The sequence below is a fragment of the Triticum urartu genome, chromosome 1 (genome assembly GCF_003073215.2).
Source record: "Triticum urartu cultivar G1812 chromosome 1, Tu2.1, whole genome shotgun sequence".
In the NCBI taxonomy this organism is placed as follows: Eukaryota; Viridiplantae; Streptophyta; class Magnoliopsida; order Poales; family Poaceae; genus Triticum; species Triticum urartu.
In genome coordinates, this window is record NC_053022.1 from 369,288,101 (window position 1) to 369,302,402 (window position 14,302).

Below are 14,302 nucleotides of genomic sequence, written 5' to 3' on the forward strand. Positions count from 1 at the left end.
CCAGTTCTCCGGTAGGAACTTCTCAACATTTTCGCTGGCCCACACTTGCTTCCTATTGGGAAGCAAGTAGTGGTTGTTCATCTTCGACAGGCCACCCCACATGATCATGCTACCTCTTGAGCTCGCTCTGGTTTTCCCTTGAAGAGGAAAGGGTGATGCAGCACAGTAGCGTAAGTATTTCCCTCAGTTTTGAGAACCAAGGTATCAATCCAGTAGGAGACTACACGCAAGTCCCTTGTACCTGCACAAACAAACAAGATCCTCGCAACCAATGCGATAAAGGGGTTTTCAATCCCTTCACGGTCACTTACGAAAGTGAGATCTGATAAAAATAATAAGATGAATATTTTTGGTATTTTTGTTGTATAGATTGGAAAATAAAGATTGCAAAATAGAAATATCAAGTTGATAGGAAAATAATATGATGTAAGATAGACCCGAGGGCCATAGGTTTCACTAGTGGCTTCTCTCAAGATAGCAAATTCTACGGTGGGTGAACAAATTACTGTCGAGCAATTGATAGAAAAGCGCATAGTTATGAGAATATCTAGGCATGATCATGTATATAGGCATCACGTCTGCGACAAGTAGACCGAAACGATTCTGCATCTACTACTATTACTCCACACATCGACCGCTATCTAGCATGCATCTAGAGTATTAAGTTCATAAGAACAGAGTAACGCATTAGGCAAGATGACATGATGTAGAGGGATAAACTCAAGCAATATGATATAAACCCCATCTTTTTATCCTCGATGGCAACAATGCAATACGTGCCTTGCTGCCCCTGCTGTCACTAGGAAAGGACACCGCAAGATTGAACCCAAAGCTAAGCACTTCTCCCATTGCAAGAAAGATCAATCTAGTAGGCCAAACCAAACTGATAATTCGAAGAGACTTGCAAAGATAATTAAATCATGCATAAACGATTTCAGAGAAGAATCAAATATTGTTCATAGATAATCTTGATCATAAACCCACAATTCATCAGATCTCGACAAACACACCGCAAAAAGAATTACATCGAATAGATCTCCAAGAGAATTGAGGAGAACTTTGTATTGAGATCCAAAGAGAGAGAAGAATCCATCTAGCTAATAACTATGGACCCTAAGGTCTGTGCTAAACTACTCACACATCATCAGAGAGGCTATGGTGTTGATGTAGAAGCCCTCCGTGATCGATTCCCCCTCCGGTGGAGCGCTGGAAAAGGCCCCAAGATGGGATCTCACGAGTACAGAAGGTTGCGGCGGTGGAAATAGGGTTTCGTGGTGCTCCTGGATGTTTTTGGGGTATATGGGTATATATAGGAGGAAGAAGTACGTCGGTGGAGCTGTGAGGGGCCCATGAGGGTGGGGGGCGTGCCCTCCTGCCTCGTGGCCTCCTCTCTTCTTTCTTGACGTCCACTCCAAGTCTCCTGGATCACGTTTGTTCCAAAAATAACTCTCCCAATGGTTTCATTCCGTTTGGATTCCGTTTGATATTCTTTTTCTGCGAAACACTGAAATAGGCAAAAAAATAGCAATTTGCACTGGGCCTTTGGTTAGTAGGTTAGTCCCCAAAAAAATATAAAAAGGTATATTAAAGCCCATTAAACATCCAAAACAGATAATATAATAGCATGGAACAATCAAAAATTATAGATATGTTGGAGACGTATCAAGCATCCCCAAGCTTAATTCCTGCTCGTCCTCGGGTAGGTAAATGATAAAAACAGAAATTTTGATGTGGAATGCTACCTAGCATAATTCTCAATGTAATTTTCTTTATTGTGGCATGAATGTTCAGATCCGAAAGATTCGAGACAACAGTTTAATATTGACATAAAAAAATACTTCAAGCATACTAGCAAAGCAATCATGTCTTCTCAAAATAACATGGCCAAAGAGAGTTATCCCAACAAAATCATATAGTTTGGCTATGCTCCATCTTCACCACACAAAATATCTAAATCATGCACAACCCCGATGACAAGCCAAGCAATTGTTTCATACTTTTGATGTTCTCAAACTTTTTCAATCTTCACGCAATACATGAGCGCGAGCCATGGACATAGCACTATAGGTGGAATAGAATGGTGGTTGTGGAGAAGACAAAAAGGAGAAGACAGTCTCACATCAACTAGGCGTATCAACAGGCTATGGAGATGCCCATCAATAGATATCAATGTGAGTGAGTAGGGATTGCCATGCAACGGATGCACTAGAGCTATAAGTGTATGAAATCTCAACAAAAGAACTAAGTGGGTGTGCATCCAACTTTCTTGCTCACGAAGACCTAGGGCATTTTTAGGAAGCCCATCATTGGAATATACAAGACAAGTTCTATAATGTAAAATTCCCACTAGTATATGAAAGTGACAACATAGGAGACTCTCTATCATGAAGATCATGGTGCTACTTTGAAGCACAAGTGTGGTAAAAGGATAGTAACATTGTCCCTTCTCTCTTTTTCTCTCATTTTTTCTTTCTTTTTATTTTTTTCTTTTTCTCCCTTTTTTTCGTCCGGGGTCTCATCCCGACTTGTGGGGGAACCATAATCTCCATCATCCTTTCCTCACATGGGACAATGCTCTAATAATGATGACCATCACAATTTTATTTACTTACAACTCGAAAAAAATTACAACTCGATACTTAGAACAAAATATGACTCTATGTGAATGCCTCCGGCGGTGTACCGGGATGTGCAATGACTCATGAGTGACATGTATGAAAGAATTATAAAGGTGGCTTTGCCACAAATACGATGTCAACTACATGATCATGCAAAGTGATACGTCTCCATCGTATCTACTTTTCCAAACACTTTTGCCCTTGTTTTGGACTCTAACTTGCATGATTTGAATGGAACAAACCCGGACTGACAATGTTTTCAGCAGAATTGCCATGGTGTTATTTTTGTGCAGAAATAGAAGTTCTCGGAATGCCCTGAAAATCAACGGAGAATTATTTTGGAATATATAAAAAAATACTGGAAGAAGAATCCATGTCAGGGGGGCCTCCATCTGTCCACGAGGGTGGGGGCGTGCCCCCTGCCTCGTGGGCCCCCTGACGCTCCACCGACCTCAACTCCAACTCCATATATTCGTGTTCGGGGAGAAAAAAATCAGAGAGAAGTATTCATCGCGTTTTACGATACAGAGCTGCCGCCAAGCCCTAAACTCTCTCGGGAGGGCTGATCTGGAGTCCGTTCGGGGCTCCAGAGAGGGGAATCCGTCGCCATTGTCGTCATCAACCTTCCTCCATCACCAATTTCATGACGCTCACCGCCGTGCGTGAGTAATTCCATCATAGGCTTGCTGGACGGTGATGGGTTGGATGAGATTTATCATGTAGTTGAGTTAGTTTTGTTAGGGTTTGATCCCTAGTATGCACTATGTTCTGAGATTGATGTTGCTATTACTTTTCTATGCTTAATGCTTGTCAGTAGGGCCCGAGTGCCATGATTTCAGATCTGAACCTATTATGTTTTCATCAATATATGAGAGTTCTTGATCCTATCTTGCAAGTCTATTGTCACCTACTTATGTGTTATGATCCGGCAACCCCGAAGTGACAATAATCAGGACCACTCCCAGTGATGACCGTAGTTTGAGGAGTTCATGTATTCACTATGTGTTAATGCTTTGGTCCGGTACTCTATTAAAATGAGGCCTTAATATCCCTTAGTTTCCAATAGGACCCCACTGCCACAGGAGGGTAGGACAAAATATGTCATGCAAGTTCTTTTCCATAAGCACGTATGACTATATTCGGAATACATGCCTACATTACATTGATGAACTGGAGCTAGTTCTGTGTCACCCTAGGTTATGACTGTTACATGATCGATCGCATCCGGCATAATTCTCTGTCACTGATCCATTGCCTACGAGCTTTCCATATATTATTCTTCGCTTATTTTACTTTTCCGTTGCTATTGTCACCATCACTACAAAAAACCAAAAATACTACTTTTGCTACTGTTACATTTTGCTATCGTTACCACTACTATCATATTACTTTGCTACTAAATACTTTGCTGCAGATATTAAGTTATCCAGGTGTCGTTGAATTAACAACTCAGCTGCTAATACTTGAGAATATCTTTGGCTCCCCTTGGGTCGAATCTATAAATTTGGGTTGAATACTCTACCCTCGAAAACTGCTGTGATCCCCTATACTTGTGGGTTATCAAGACTATTTTCTGGCGCATTGCCGGGGAGCATAACTCTATTCTTTGAGTCACTTGGGATTTATATCTGCTTATCATTATGAAGAACTTGAAAGATCCAAGAACCCAGATTTATCCCTCAACTACGAGGGGAGGTAAGGAACTGCCATCTAGCTTTGCACTTGATTCACCTTCTATTTTGAGTAAGTTTGCGACACCTAAACCTGCTTCTGCTATTAATTCTGATATGTTGCATGTTATTGATGATGCCACTTCTGCTATGCATGATACTTATGATGAAACTACTTCTATGCTTGATACTACTGTGCCAGTAGGTGAATTTCTTGATGAACAACTTGCTACGGCTAGAGAGAATGAAATTATTGAAACTGATAATATTGATGAAAGTGATGACGAAGATTCTCCCCCTAGATATGAATTGCCTATTTGTGCCTGAGGGTTATGTTATGGATGAAGAAACTGCTAGAGACTTCTTAGCCTACAATGATAGAAGTGATCTTAAGAAATTATTAGCTAAGCTGAAACAAAAAACTCTGAGTGCTAGAATGAAATATGATCCTGCTTATGCTACTTCACCTATCTTTGTTACTGATAAGGATTATGAATTCTCTGTTGACCCTGATATAATTACTTTGGTTGAATCTGATCCTTTTTATGGATATGAATCTGAAACTATTGTGGCACATCTTACTAAATTAAATGATATAGCCACCCTGTTCACTAATGATGAGAAAACTCGCTACTATTATATCCTTAAGATATTTCTGTTCTCATTAAAGGGTGATGCTAAGATATGGTTTAATTCTCTTGATCCTGGTTGTGTGCGTAGTCCCCAAGATATGATTTATTACTTCTCTGCTAAATATTTCCCTGCTAATAAGAAACAAGCTGCTTTAAAGGAAATATATAATTTTGTGCAGATTGAAGAAGAGAGTCTCCCACAAGCTTGGTGGAGGCTTCTCCAATTACTTAATGCTTTTCCTGATCATCCTCTTAAGAAAAATGAAATACTTGATATCTTTTATAATGGACTAACCGAGGCTTCCAGAGACCACCTGGATAGTTGTGCTGGTTGTGTTTTCGGGAAAAGAACACCAGAGGAAGCTGAAATTTTATTGAATAATATGTTGACCAATGAAAATAATTGGACACTTTCTGAACCAACTCCTAAGCCAACTCCGAATAAAAGGGGTATTCTATTTCACAATCCTGAAGATATGCAAGAGGCAAAGAAATCTATGAAAGAAAAAGGTATTAAAGCTGAAGATGTTAAGAATTTACCTCCTGTTGAAGAAATACATGGTCTTAATTTACCGCCTATTGAAGAAATACATGGTTTTAATCCATCACCTATTGAAGAAACACATGGTCTTGATAACCCGACACAGGTAGTAAAGGTAAATTCTTTCTATAGATTTGATAAAGCTGAAATCCCTCCTACTAAGTTTGCAAGCCAATGTTTGGATGAGTTTGATAACTTTATGGTTAAGCAAGAAGATTTTAATGCTTATGTTGGTAGACAATTGAAACATAACGCTTATATGATTGAACACTTGAGTGATTATATGGCTAATGTTAAAGGTGAACTTAAACTTACTAGTAAACATGCTTCTATAGTTACCACTCAAGTAGAACAAGTACTTAAAGCTTGGAATGATTTGTTCAATGAATTAAATAGTAAGAAAAATAATAATGTTGTTAGAGTTGTAACTAGAGGTGGTAAAATGACTCAGGAACCTTTGTATCACCACAAAAAAAAGACACATCCATGACATTTTGGGCCAAACGAAAAAAAAAATCTGTCATACCTATGACACTTCTATGACGATAATTGTGACAAAACCCGGTATCATCATAGATGTTGTGGGGTCCTACTTCTATGACAAAAAATCATCACAGAAAATGGGCTTTTCGTCCTGGGCAGGCCGGAGAAGCAGCTGCATGACATTCTTTGGGTCGTCCATGACTGAAAAACCCATGGTAGAAGCAAGGGCGAGGAAAATATCAGGGTGTTCCCGGTTACGGTGGGTGGCCGGGGCCGGGCGATGCGCATTTCTCTTGTACACGCACGCGCATGGGTGCGAGGCGTTGGGCTCTAACTGAACCCGAGCGAGGCGCTGGGCTCTAACTGAACCCGAGCGAGGCGTTGGGCTCTAACTGAATCCGAGCGATTGCACTGCAGGCTACGCGTTACTAAACCCGCGCGATCGATCGATGGCTGTTAACTGAACCCGATCGAGCAATTCCTTCGCTACTGCTGCTAACTAAAGCCGGTCGATGCTGCCTCTGGATGAACAGTGAGCGTTGCGGGGGGGGGGTTGGATGAACAGTTCCCGGTGGGGGTGGATGAATAGGACCCCGTGGTGTTGCCTCTGGATGAACAGGATCCCGATCGATCAAGCCGGTAGGGGATGGATGAACAGGACCCCGTGGAGGGAAGGATGAACAGGACCACCCCATGGAGGGCAGGATGTACAGTAGAGGGTGGAGGGCTGGATGAACAGTAGCCCGTGGAGGGGTGGTTGAACAGGAGCCCGTGGAGAGGGCTGGTTGAACAGTAGCCGGTGGAGTAGCGCGCGGTGGAGGCTGGATGAACAGGAGCCCGTGGATGAACATTCGTAGGTGGAGGCTGGAGGAGGTCGACGGTGGATGAACAGTAGCCCGTGGAGGCTGGAGGGAGTCGACGGTGGAGATGAACGGTATCTCGTGGAGTCCCGTTTTGTGGTATGCCACACCCCTCCCGATGAACAGGACCCCCGTTTCGACCGTAGCGCTCCAACACAAGTCCGTTTCCTCCGTTTTGCAGTACGTCACACCCCTCCCGATCAACAGGACCACCATTTCAACTGTAGGAGGTCCGTTTCCTCCATTTTGTGGTACGCCAGACCCCTCCCGATGAACAGGATACCGTTTCGAACATGGCCGGTCGAACACAAGGTCGTTTCCTCCGTTCTGCGGTACGCTAGGCCTTGTTTCCATCGGCTATTCCGTCCAAGCCCTCCCGATGAACACAACGACGCATTCCGTTTCGACCCAGCCGGTCGGCTCCCCATGAACACAACGACGACGTTGTTTCTCCGTTCCGACCCAGCCATGTACACGAGCCCTGGCCGTATGTACGCGCGAGTAGGCGTTCAAGACCCCGCCCGTATGTACGTACGTGGTCGTATTTACTTTCTTGCACCCTGGCCATTGTACATACGTGTACATGCTACTTGCGCGCCAATACTATGACACGTGCACGCCTCTACATCGACCAGTATGTACATACACGTTCGCGACCAGAATGACAACGCTGCGTATGCTTCGACCAGGTGGGTCCCGACTGTCAGCCACTTCCTTGCGTGCGAAGATGTAGCTGGTGGGTCCCAGCAGTCAGGGGGGCGAATCATTTTTTTGTTTTTCCCCGGACGCACTTCCTTGCGTGCGAAGATGTAGCTGGTGGGTCCCAGCAGTCAGGGGGAAACATTTTTTTCGGGAAATACGGTGGCCCGTCTGGTGGGTCCCCGCTGTCAGGTGGAGGAATAATTATTTTGCGCGTAATAAGGAGGCACTTCCTTGCTGCGGCCGTGGACCCAGCTGTCAGCCTCTCCACGTATAGTGCACGTCAGATGGAAGCCGTTCCTTGACCACATTGACCACACCGTGCCGAGAGCACCAGGGCGGTGGACGACGGCGAGGCCTAGGAAGGGGAAGACGTGTCAATGGATGCCCACGCATAGAGGAGTACGAGGGTTCACTGGTTCACTGCGATGTGAGGCTGTCGTCGCTGCAGAATAACAGGGGGTGTGGTGAGTAGAGGGATGGCCTGGCCAGTGGTGGGAATAGTAGGGGCGGTGAGGCCTCCGCGGCAGCATAGCCGGCCACGGGAGGTAGGAGCATGCCGCACGACCGGCACTGCTTTGGGCGGCTGGAGCAACAAGACCAGAGGTTGAAGAAGCACTACGGCCGTTGGATGGACATCGTACAGTCACTTGAGATAGAATCGATCATATTGACTAAGTTGACAAAGCACTCCGTCCCCGTCAACTTAGTAGGCCCACAAGTCAGCCTCCCACCAAGGTGGGTCCCAACCAGCAGGTGGAGTATTCATTTTTTTTTGTGCATAATAAGGAGGCACTTCCGGTGGGTCCGAGCTGACAGCAGGGAGAGCGTTTTTTTCACGCAATACGGTGGCCCGTCCGGTGGGTCCCAGCAGTCAGGGGGGAAACATTTTTTTCACGAAATACGGTGGTCCGTCCGGTGGGTCCCTCCTGTCAGGTGGAGGAATCATTATTTTCCGCATAATAAGGAGGCACTTCCTTGCTGCCGTCGTGGACCCAGCTGTCAGCCTCTCCACGTACAGTCCACGTCCGATGGAAGCCGTTCCTTAACCACATTGACCACGCCGCACCGAGAGCACTAGGGCGGTGGACGACGGCGAGGCCTAGGAAGGGGACGACGCGGAGCCGGGGAAGGCCCACAAGTGTGTGGCAGAGAACATATAGCCCATTTGCGATTTGTAAGAATGTACAACCCATTTTTTATAGGTACTGTCCAGTATATAGCCCAACTGTAATTGGCAGGGAACATATAGCCCATTTATAGTTTGTTAAAAGTACAACCCATTTTCTAGCTAGGACAACGATTAATAATTCGACCAACCGCTCAAAACAGAATTAAAAAAAAATCCCACATTTTTAAGGGATCCGGAATATTTTTATCCGAAATTTCTAGTCATATTAAATATAATATCAAAATAAAGTTTTATTACGTTAAAATCCAACGAAATATTATGCGCACAACAAGTAATGAAATTAAAATTTTCAAATTCCAAAAATAATATATTTTTAAAACTAATTACGCGTTTGGTGCATTTTTATAGGTACTGCCCAGTTATTATAATTACATCCCATTTATTATTTTTTAAAGTCCATTTTCTTGTTAAGCCTAATGCATACCTCCTAGGAAAGTTTGCAGCCTAGCGGGGCGGAGAATAACATGTTGACCCGGATATTGTGTATAATTGTCGGCCGAGTTGCATTGCTGATGTTGAAAAAAAAGGCCTGTGTAGTACAGTACAACCTAACATGGCTACTCAGCCCACATTCAGCGACATCGGAAAGGCTCAAACAAGGCTTCTGTACAACTTTTTGAAGTCACTGAGCTCAATTAATAACTTAAGAAAAAAGTTAGATTACAGTGGAACCTAATTAAAAGCTGTCACGAGCAAAGAAATAATTCAATGGGTCCCACTTGTGCGTGTGTGTGTGTGAGAGAGAGAGAGAGAGTGACCCATCGGTCGATGCTCGTAAATACATCTTTCAGCCATATGCATTGCTGATGCTTAGTAAAACTTATATAGTTGACACAATCATATAGAACATCATAGCACACTGAACTTGCGTACAAAAATTTCACGCAGGCGGAACAATCAGGATGGAAGCAGTGGATCGCTACGGGTAGGGCTATGTTGAAACCAACGAACTCGTACATAATGGTTCATCTTCTTTATCAATGATAGGGAAATATCTTGAATGTTGTGCAAAGAAAACAGACAGACAACACAATAAGTTCTGCTAGCACATTAAGTTGACGTACATCCCTTTCTAAAAAAAGTTCAGGTATAAAATTAGAACAGGTCACAATCGAATGTACTGGCACATCAGTGCTTCACACCCATAGCTCGGATTTAACTAGTATCTGACAAGATTCAGTTGTTACCTCAAATTAGAGCACATCCAGGCAGCCAACCCTGCCTCTTCTCCCAAAGAAGCAGTGGCCTCCACCGCACGATGGAGTAGGCCCTGCGCCATCCATCGTTCCGAGCAACATGGGGAACGTCTGACGTTGACTCCTGTAATGGACGTCGTCGACGGACCCTGGCACCATCGGCGGCGGTAGGACTTCAATTGATGGATTGACCACTTCTTCGACATGCACGAACACTCGATACAGGTACATCCCTAACGTAGTCCGCGGCGGCCTTGGTGTCGACGAATAGTACAACCCCGGTTCCTGCACCGGTATCTCAACACCAATCACCTTCGGTATGGTGGACAGCTTCTTCATCCATGCCATAACCGTCAGAGCCCAGCTGTCTGGAGGAACAAACATACTTACGAGCTCACCTCCAAGGTCGTTGATAAGCTCATTCATGGATTCGTTGTTCCAAGCACGTCGAGGCATGCCGTGGAAGGTATGCTTTGTTAAAAACTCAAGCTCAGAGGGCACCGAGCCCCATCCTGGGTGCCACCGATCAAAGCTCATGAGCGCGCCATCGCAGAACAAATGCCGGGAAGATTCGAACACACGACTGCCACTACAACAGGACCCCCTCTACAGCAACGCTTTTTTCCGTATCTAAATGTCCATATATGCGTTGTTAATGTCTTTACCAACGGTTTGGGATCCGTAGCCTTATCCAGTGTTGCTAGAGCAAATTGCAACGCTTATACCATCATTGGTAAAAGGGACCGTTGCAAGAATGAAACACATAAAACGGACTTATGCAACACTTCTATATGTTGGTGCATAACGTCCAGGAATCAAAATGCCATTGCCGCGCAAAGGAGAATTTGCACCGCTTCAAGTCTTGGTACATATGTGATATGAATAATGATGTTTTATATATATTGCCCGCAATTAAATTAATGCTCCACATAATATTGATAATTATGTATTTCAAGTGAACAATAAGCAAGAGAATATACTCTCAGGAGGAATAAATCATATACTAGATAAAACCGTTGGATTACAAGAGTGCATATTATAGGAGGAACATTATCCAAATGTGATGCATAATCTACATAATTATTTGACAACTAAACTTACACTGAAAGCATCCAACAACATCACTACAACTAAACACTTGAACAAGGAAGATCATCTAACAGGAACATCCCTACAACTAAACTAAAACTGAAAACATCCATCATCATCATCATCAGGAACAGGAACATCATCATCATCATTGCAGTGTACTTGCCACATACCCATATCATCCATTCATCCTTTGAACCTACAAACAGAAAGAATGAGCTGTTAACACATAATGAATTGACATGTTGCAAGTAGTGATAGAGGTAAGTTATTACTCACGTACAAAGGGTTGAAGGCCGTACAATCTTTGTTTTTCTGCATTACCACGAATATTGCAGTTTTTGCGAATTCGTACCAAGACTTAAGTTTTCACAAGTGCCGTATCGACATGCACTTCCCATTATTCATTTGTAAGTTCAGCACCATCAAGTTTAAATTTAGGATTACAACTTACAACTGTAGCAAGAACTGCATCTCCGTTATGATTTTGTAGGCTCTTCAAGAATACTTTAGTTCCTACCTGCTAGTGAAAATGAAAGTTATATGTGATCGAAATGAAAGAACTCATAAAGTAATTATGAAAAAGCTTCATAAATACTAGTATTATAGTCCCTCCATATGGAAGATGAAAGGATAATAGTCCTAAGTGAGGCTGCTGAAACAAAGCAATCAAAATTTTGCTTGTACCTCGATCAGACACCAACATATTGGAAATGCCGGATTGTTGAGGCATCACCAACGAACAAATATGTAGCACCATCTTAAAAAAATCATTGACATAAATCAGAGGAAGTAGATTAAATTTAGTTAATAAGTACTTTATACAGTAGATTGTATTTCATAATAGTACTGCCTGATCAACTAATTATATGATATTCATAATTCTAGAAGTACATGGAAGTAACTGCTATGGGAGGAAAAATTGAGTTTTTATCTATATGTAAATCATATGAACCCCAACATCCCTTGCCATTCACCTGATGAAAAGACTTGGAACTTAGTTGACCGGGTTGGATACATAAAACTGATGAATACTTGGCATTAAAACTGATGAAGAACGAACTTAAATGCCAGCATCTGACTTTGGAGGGGTTGTAGTTTGGTCAGAGCTACACACAAAACCTTCATCCCACATCATAAGTGGAAGCAGGACTTAATCCTTGTGTTCTCCAGTAATCGAGAAGACTGCTTGAATCGAAGAGCATGCAGACGAACAACAATAAAACCTACTGTCAAACAGGGCCATAAACCTTTGGCGGACACCATATTCATCAACGCTTTTCCACCCTGAAGAACATTTGCCAGTGCTTAGATGGATTAGGAGTCTCGTTCATAGAAGTCAGATAATTCACCAAGTGTTGTAGTGAAGGTTTAAATTCATTTTTTTCTAGTGTATCAACCATCACTACAGTAGCCTGAATCTCGACTCTTTTTTTTGCCTGGCAATCTTGAATTGTTTCAGTATGTCCAGATTTTAAACAAAACTAAACAGCAAGAAACAAAAACAGACATGGAAACAAACTTAATCTGGTGAAAACGAGGCTAAGCTAGTCTCTTTATCATCATCAAAACTGAAAGAAGTTTTGTTATTTGAGATCCAGTACGTAGACTAAAGGGAACAGTTTTCGTAGTTTTAATGATAATGAACTTAATAACATCACGAATAGCTGACATATTAGTTTCAAAACTCAAGATGAAAGATTAAGACTTAAGATATGTCGTTCACATACCTTGAAGGAAAAATTACAGGGATAACCACTTCATTGTATCCACTAATAACAACTGCTACATTGCTAAGTAGGATTTAATAGAACTGCACCAGATAACTCAGAAGTTTTTCACCTAAATGCAGAGAAGCAGTGTCTTTAATAAGTTTCTGAGCCTGAGATTGGCTGGCATATTTGAGAACTGCAGCACAAGAAGACGCAAAGGCCCTGTTGGCTGCAGAACTCCTTTCCTTCAGAACAGGAGTGTAAAGTAATGTCAGTAACATCACCGTGTATGGCTTGATGTTAATCATGACCTTCTGTACCAGCAAGGTGATGAAGCTAGCAACACCAACCCTGAAATCAGACATGTAAACAAAGACAGGGTAAGATTACAGTAAGTGAAGTGAAATAATACATGATATCATCAATACTACAAGGTCCGTATTAGCATGAAAACTAACCTTGTATTAGGCTTTGGGGCTCAACGTAAGGGAATCAAGCTAGTGGCGATGGACCAACTGGGAATTGCAGGAGATACTTTTAAACTAAGATGCTTGTTGGAGTAGAGTTTGAGGCCCAGGTTATATGAATTGACGTGATGTTCCTTGCTCAAACAACACCGACACTGCTATTAATACATGTCTACTATACCTGCAAAATAAATTGGCTGTACAAATGTACACCCACGACCTAACATGGATCCGCCAGTGGCCGGCACGGCTGCTACTGTTGCTGGATGGAACGAGTGATACGGTTGCGTGTGCTTGTCAAAAAAAATCTCAAACTTGGTGGCAGGCTTGGTGTGCGTGTCCATACCTTGGATCCGTCGTTGGTCTTAGGGGAGCGGTGACGAGGGGCGGCGCGCCTGGATGCAGGGTCGCACAAGAGTGGTGATGAGGGACGGCGCGCCGGGACAAAGGATCACAGGGGGTGGTGAGGGACAGCGCACCGGGACAGAGGACCGCAGGGGAGTGGTGAGGGGCGGCGCGCCGGGATGGAGGTAGGTCGTAGCCGCGCAAAACAGTGGCAACGACTGACGAGGGGCGGCAGCCGGCGTGGGAGGGCTCAAGAGGAATAGAGGAGGTTGTGGACAGGGAAGCCTAGGTCAACCGTGAAAGCCAACTTGGGCTGGGCTAGATAAGATGTTGGGTTAGTGCATTGGGCTTTACACAAATCTACAACGCATATGCTACAATGCTTATATGTGTATTTATGGTAAATTTTACAACACATAGGCAAAACGTTGTAGAATATGTGTTGCTTTATAGGGGGTATTCTTGTAGTGTGCAGTCAAAAGTTGTCCGGAACCTGATGAATAAATCAGCCGGTGGCGGACAGACTTCGACGAGCAAGTCACTTACTTGGATGCCGTGCGCAATGCCAAGAGCTTTGACAAGGTCGTCCGGCAAGACGGGAGGCCGGTCGCCGTTGATGGTTACCATCAGCACTTTGCCGGCAAATTGGTCGTCAAGCGCCGCCATGCCACTGTTGAGCGACAGCACGCAGTGACCGAAGGTAGGACGGACCTCAGGATCTCCGTCTCGGAGATCCGCGTTGACCGGCGACATGATAGTGAGTTTGAGTACAAGGAGTACAGGATGGGGATTTGAGGG

General features: G+C 43.6%; 1 long non-coding RNA gene across 3 annotated transcripts; it reads right to left on the reverse strand.

Annotated features, from left to right (window-relative positions):
- Window positions 1–10,868: 10,868 nt before the first annotated feature.
- LOC125513007 lies at window positions 10,869–13,782 on the reverse strand. Of its 3 annotated transcripts, XR_007285641.1 has the most exons (4): window positions 13,151–13,782; window positions 12,711–13,043; window positions 11,264–12,267; window positions 10,869–11,179 (listed from the first exon to the last, which is right to left on the reverse strand). It is a non-coding gene; the product is annotated as an uncharacterized LOC125513007 (long non-coding RNA). The 3 variants fall into 3 exon arrangements; XR_007285633.1 differs by having other exon boundaries at window positions 11,264–13,043; XR_007285638.1 differs by having other exon boundaries at window positions 11,260–13,043.
- Window positions 13,783–14,302: the final 520 nt, after the last annotated feature.